Below are 6,597 nucleotides of genomic sequence, written 5' to 3' on the forward strand. Positions count from 1 at the left end.
AAATCAAGTCTTTAAAAGGAAACTCTCCAGACAGTGTGAAAAAAAAAAAAAGATGGGAAAAAGTCTAAAGAAAATACAAGGCCAAAGTATGATGAGAAAAAGAAGCAGGTCATCTGAGAGAATTAGAGGAGTGATGGGAAAGGAAGGGACAGGAACAGAAAGAATTTTGTGGGGGTGGGGAGTCAAGGTCTGAATACTGAAATTACTTTGGAGAAAATGGATAGAAGACTGTGCCAAATACATATAGAAATTAATTTTCTCTTGAAGAGGGAAATTTACTGCCATTTTTTGGGAAGAGATCGCTCAGCATTTTTCAGACTTGATGAAATTTCCAAGCTAAAGCAATTATAAAAACCACGAGACAGGAGTGAGAGCCTATGTTGGGATTTGCTTGTTTTGTTTCAGCTGTTTCTATGAGGTGTGGGATGAGAGCAGCTCTTCTGTTTAGAAGCCATGGACACTGGTAATATGTATTATCTTAACTTTTCTGTCAGTAATTACAAAGTTGATGAAGTTAAGGGATCAACAAAAATTGAGGGATACAATGACTATTTGGGAGGACTATTTCAAACTTGGAAAAGTGATAGCATCATCTTTTTTTCTCTTTATGATTCATTTATTTGTGTAGTTCATGAAGAGCAAACTGTTCACAGAGAAATCCATCCCTGTTGGATTGTTCTGACTTTGCAGACAGACAGTAAAAAATTAAAACAAAAACTAGTAATAAAATCTCAAATTTCATTGACCTCCCTTTTTAGGTTTCATCTAGAAAATTTCCTTCATTTTTCAGTTGTTTGCTAAAGGTCTAGAAGTTCACAAGTGCTTTGATTTACACTGATACTTGGAATTTTTAGTACCTTTGTCAATACTGAAATTTTCTCATATTTCTTATGTACAGAGTAAAAGGAATATATGTTATGACTTGAACTTGTCTTTATTTAATTCTCCCACCCATATATTAGTCAAGACTTTTTTGTTGTAAATAACAGAAAGTAGCCTGAGCCATCTTAAGTGAAAAAGGAGAATTTATTGTATAAAAATACAGAGGTGACTCATATAACTGAAGAACAGAAATGCAGGTGGATCTCAACAGATAATGAGAACCAGGAGCAGGAGAGGTATCAGAAACCCCTGTTTATTGTCTCTTATTTTCTCTGCATATTTTAAAAAATTCTTTTCTCCATTTAAAAATTTGGTTTCTAGGGGCGCCTGGGTGGCTCAGTCGGTTAAGCGTCCGACTTCGGCTCAGGTCACGATCTCGCGGTCCACGAGTTCGAGCCCCGCGTCGGGCTCTGGGCTGATGGCTCAGAGCCTGGAGCCTGCTTCCGATTCTGTGTTTCCCTCTCTCTCTGCCCCTCCCCCGTTCATGCTGTGTCTCTCTCTGTCTCAAAAATAAATAAACGTTAAAAATTTGGTTTCTATTTGTATACCATGTTCATAGCAGCATATTTACAATAGACAAAAGGTAGAGAAGCAAACTAAGCGACCATCATCTGGTGAAAGAATAAAGAAAATGTGGTATGTACATACAGGGGTGTATTATTCAGCCTTAAAAGGAAGGAAATTCAGATGTATAATATAACAAGGATGAACTTTGAGAATGTTATGCTAAGTGAAATAAGCCAGTCACAAAAGAGAAATACTTTATGATTTCACTTTTATGAGAATGTTATGCTAAATGAAATAAGCCAGTCACAAAAGAGAAATACTTTATGATTTCACTGGAGTAGTCAAATTCATAGGGACAGAAAGTAAAATGGCTTTGCCAGGGCTGGGAGGAGGAGGAAAATGGGGAGTTGTTATTTAATGGGTATAGAGTTTCAATTCTGCAACATGAAGAGTTCTGAAGATTGGTGTGAAAGTACTTACCACTACTGAAGTGTGCACTTAAAAATGGTTAAGATGATACATTTTAGATTATGTATATTTTACCACAATTTAAAAAAAGTAAATGATTGTAGGTAATTTAGTTTGTCTGGTAATAGTGCATATGGATTTACTATGCAGGAAAGTAATGTTAAGTAGTGGACACATATTGCATACAATTGGATGAGAACCAGCCTCTGGTGGGTAGCAATAAATGTTAAATTGTTCAACATTGATTTTTAGTGAAGCAGTATTCCTTAATAAAGAATAAAATACCTTCTTGAGGTTAAAAACAACCCTGCTTTCTCTGATTTGCTGGTTGACATCATGCAGAATATCCTCCCATCCTCAGCATCTGACTTTATATTATATACTTTAGTCCCTAAAAAGACTATAATAGTCTTCTAAATTCTAGAAATCTGACTCTGTTTGTTTTTTTTTTTAAGTGCTCATCCTGGTCCAATATCATCTAATACAAATACTGTCCTGTAAAATTTGCTAAAATACATAAGAAATGTACACCCCCATGTTTCTGAAGGAAGAAGTAAGAATATCAGGCCCACTGGAAGCTGGGAGACAGATCTTGGAGACCAATACCCTGTGGCCCAGGTTTGATTATAGGAGCCAGAGGGAATTGAGGAAACTCCTGAGATAGCAGCCTCATACACAGGGTGACTATTCAAAATATGCCAGAGGAGAAACCTCGGTGAGCATCTTGGCCCATTTTAGTTCACCCCCACCCCCAAAGAAAAGTAGTCAATAAATAAAACAGGATAAAAGCAGATAGCTGAGAACTTGATATAGTTTAAGGCAGAGGCCAGGGACCAGAATCCCAAGATCAGACACACATGGGGAAGTCAAAACTGAAAATTCTATGAATCACAGGGCACAAAGTTGAGGAGTTAGAAAGTGTGTCAACAAAATCTGACCAAAGTGTGCGTTGTTGGAAGTAGCATCATGATTAGCCCTGGCCGCAGTGGAAGAGTCTTGGCTCTGATCACTGCTTCTATTTGTTTGCAGCCACCTTGGTGAAAATAATTTGCCTAAAACCAAACTGGTAAAGATGGTTAAACATGACTCTTTTTGTAATTGGTTATTTGTCTATTATTAATGTTGAAACATTGGAGAAGATGTTTAGAATTTTAATGTAATAATACATTTTTCAGAATTTTGGGGATTTTTCTCTGGTCTTTGAACTTTGATTTTTAATTCATGACACATTTTCATCCAATCATGTTTGCTTTTCTTAGCAAATCTTTATAGATTTTGTACAAGATTGCCCAAAACAAGCCAGTCTAAAATCTGTTTTAATGAGTCATTGGTTCTTTTATTGTATACCCCAGGGAATCTGCAGAATTAAAGGCGTGATGTAGTTAAGGTTGGTTGAAGAGAATGAAGTCCTCTGATGTCATTGAAGTTTGTATTAATCACTGTATTCACCTAGAAGATTCTGAGTTTTTTTTCTCAATCTTAAAGTCTTTCAGCTATCAAAATAATGTAAGGATTTACTGGGTTAGAAAAGCTGGCATATTATTTCTCTTCTCCCCTTTCTACAGTGAAGATATCAGTGGCTCAGAGTCATTTGCTATCAAGAGTTTTACTCATATATCATTTTATACATTGTTAGGTTGATAAATTTAAACCTAACCTTAAAGCTGTCTGAGAAGCCACTTTGAGACTGTGCATGTTTTTCATTATAGCTTCAATTCTGACAGCAACATTGAGTAGTAAAAATACTTTCCTGTAAAATTTGCTGAAACACATAAGAAATGTACAACCAAAATGGAACACAAATAGGGTTAAGTAAATGAAGTTAACATCACTGGCTAAAAATGAATTTTAAAAAGCAAAATTACATAGAAAGAAGCAAGATTTTTAATTAAAAATATGGCTGAAAGTTGTAAAAATTATAACAAGTTTCAAAAAATTATAAAATAATGTTAACTGATAGTTGGAAACATTGATTTTAGACCAATTACCCTTCAGGCAAATGAGCAGAACAGACATAATTGACTCTATGGGAATTAGGAATGAAGAAGAAAAGGAACTTTTGTTCCCCCCAAAATTCTGAAAAAACAAAAAAAAGACAAAAAGGCTTAATGACTCGTGAAAACTCACAGGCTTCTTCAAGTGCATCAGAATTACTAAGATGAAAAATCCATATCAGATAATATTTTTGACCAATTTATCCTTTCAAACAATTTGACTTTGAGAAATTTCTTTTAGGTCAATTTGTTTTTGACAATTCACTTTGAGCTCTTGGTTACTCTCAGCAGCCCATTTCCCTCTGCCAGTCTCTCTTGTTAAAAGCCATTGATGTAATAGGAAGACTCATCCTTTCCTGTTAGTTGTTGGAATAAAACTGGGGAGAATGTTCTTGGAGGAATTCATTAACAGTTAACAGAGATACTTAAGATTATGCAGACCAAACCTTTCCTCACTTTACAACTGACAAGAAAAAAAAAAAAAAGACTGGGCATTTGTGGTATCGTGCCCAAAGTCACAGTAAAGCACTGGCAAAAATGGAAATGGAGATTAGAATTTAAAAAAAAAATCTTTTTTTTTATCTTTGAGAGAGAGAGACACACACACAGAGTGTAAGTGGGGGAGGGTCAGAGAGAGAGGGAGATGCAGAATCTGAAGAAGGCTTCAGGCTCCGAGCTGTCAGCACAGAGCCCAACATGGGGCTCGTGAGTTTGTCAGAAAATTACTCTGTTCAATAATAAATACACAGTTTGGCTCGAATTTAAAAATCTTATTTAAAAAACCCCCATGATTGTGGCATTGTTGCCCCATGCTAAGAAGGTGGCATATGTGTTATTCTGCCTGGTTCCTTTCAGGTAGTAAGATAATAATAAAAGTTAACATTTATGTAGCATTGGTCATTGGCCAAATACTGTGCTAAACTCATTTAATCCCCACAGTAGTAACACTGTGAGGTAGATACTGCTGTTATCTCCATTGTGATGGATTGAATGCAAAATACCCTCATACTTAAATAGTCCTTCCTTGTAAACACACCCCTTGTAATATGACATTAAGATTCTTCTGTCAAGTGGCAAAGTGTATATTTTTTACCCTCTGAATTTGTGTTGATCTTGTGATTTGCTTTGGTCAGGAAAATGCAGTGGGGGCAATGTTATGGCATTTCTGAGTGCAGGGTTCAAGGGCCTTGCACATTTCTGCTCTCTCAGAACCCTGCCAGCACTATGTGCACAAGCCTGAGCTGGCCTACTTAAGGGTGAGAGATTACAAACAGATCTGTCCCAGCCAAAGCCATCTTAGATTAGCTTTCATCCAAAATACGTGAGAGAACCAAGCCAAGATCAGCAGATTATATAGTTTATGGTTGTGAAGCTATATAGCATAATGATTTAGGAACATGGGCACTGGAGGCATGAATAGCCTCCTTGAGATCAGAAGAAGCACTGAGTTTGAGACTATAAAAAAAAATCCAACTGAACCATATAACTGTGGGCAAGAATGAATGCTGTTTGTCTTAGGCCAATGAGTTTTGGGTTTGTTGTATTACATAGCAATGGCTAAGTTATATACTCATTTAATAAATGAGGAACTGAGGTACTGAATGGTATAATAACCAGTCAGTGGTTCCAAAGCTAAAAGTAAGCAGAATTGGGATCTGAACCTAGGTAGTGGGACTCTGGTCTGCGTGCTCTTAAAATATTATGCCATGTGGCTTTAAAAGTGCAAACTGCATAGCACAAAGAAAGATGAACAGAGGCCAGTCTGCCATCATCCATCCATACCTTTACTCCTGAATCACTTATAGTAACAAACTTCACAATGAATTCCCATCTCTTCCCACTGGCATATTTAAATCTGTGATTTGTCTTTTTATTATTGCCTCACCTCATCTCCATTCTACTTAATGGAATGACTTTCTCAACCATAGTTCACATTCTAGCTAAACTGTAGGAGAAAGGAAAAAAATCCTTTTCTCTACCCATTTTAGGTTCTCTGCTTGGGGCTCTATAAATTAGATTGACAAAAGATTGACAAGAGAAAGACATACAGAAATTTATTAACATATGCATTGCTCATAAACGTGGGAGCACTTAGCAAGGAATAACTCAAAGAGGTGGTTAGGACTTGGGCTTATATAGTATCTTAACAAAAGTACAATAAATTTTTAGACAAATTACAAAACACAAAGTAAAATGACTTTGAATTTCTATAATGGCAAATTTGGGGATGGCAGATAGAAAAGGGGGAACTAATGGAAGATAAGGGCTAGTTAGTAAAGTTTGGTATATAGATTTTTTTGGTGCTATCTCTGGGCTGATGAGGATCTAGAGTTGTCTCTGTGATTAACTTTTGTCCTTTCTTGGTAGAGAGGAGAGTGGGGGAAAACTTTAAAAATTATGTGCTGTTTATAGGGGTAATTACGGGAAGGGCAGAGGACTTTGTATGTACTTTTTTTCAGTTACCGTCAGCTCAAAATAATTCTTATGCCTAAGTTGAATATTTTGTAGTGGCATATTCTGCTACCCTTCACCATTTATGCTTTTGTTAGCTGTTACAGTAAACATCTTACCCATTCTAACTCCTTCTCAACCAAGGGAGATCCCTGTGAACACAACGATAGTCTGCTATTGATCAGTTCAGAACCACATTTTCCGACAACTCTTATCTGCTCGGGAATCTGTTACCATGTCAGGTGCAGTATAGAAGGTTACTTACTCCATGTTGGACCATAACTTCCTAAGCCAC

The sequence above is a fragment of the Panthera pardus genome, unplaced genomic scaffold (genome assembly GCF_024362965.1).
Source record: "Panthera pardus isolate Hobbes unplaced genomic scaffold, ASM2436296v1 HiC_scaffold_11, whole genome shotgun sequence".
Taxonomy (NCBI): domain Eukaryota; kingdom Metazoa; phylum Chordata; class Mammalia; order Carnivora; family Felidae; genus Panthera; species Panthera pardus.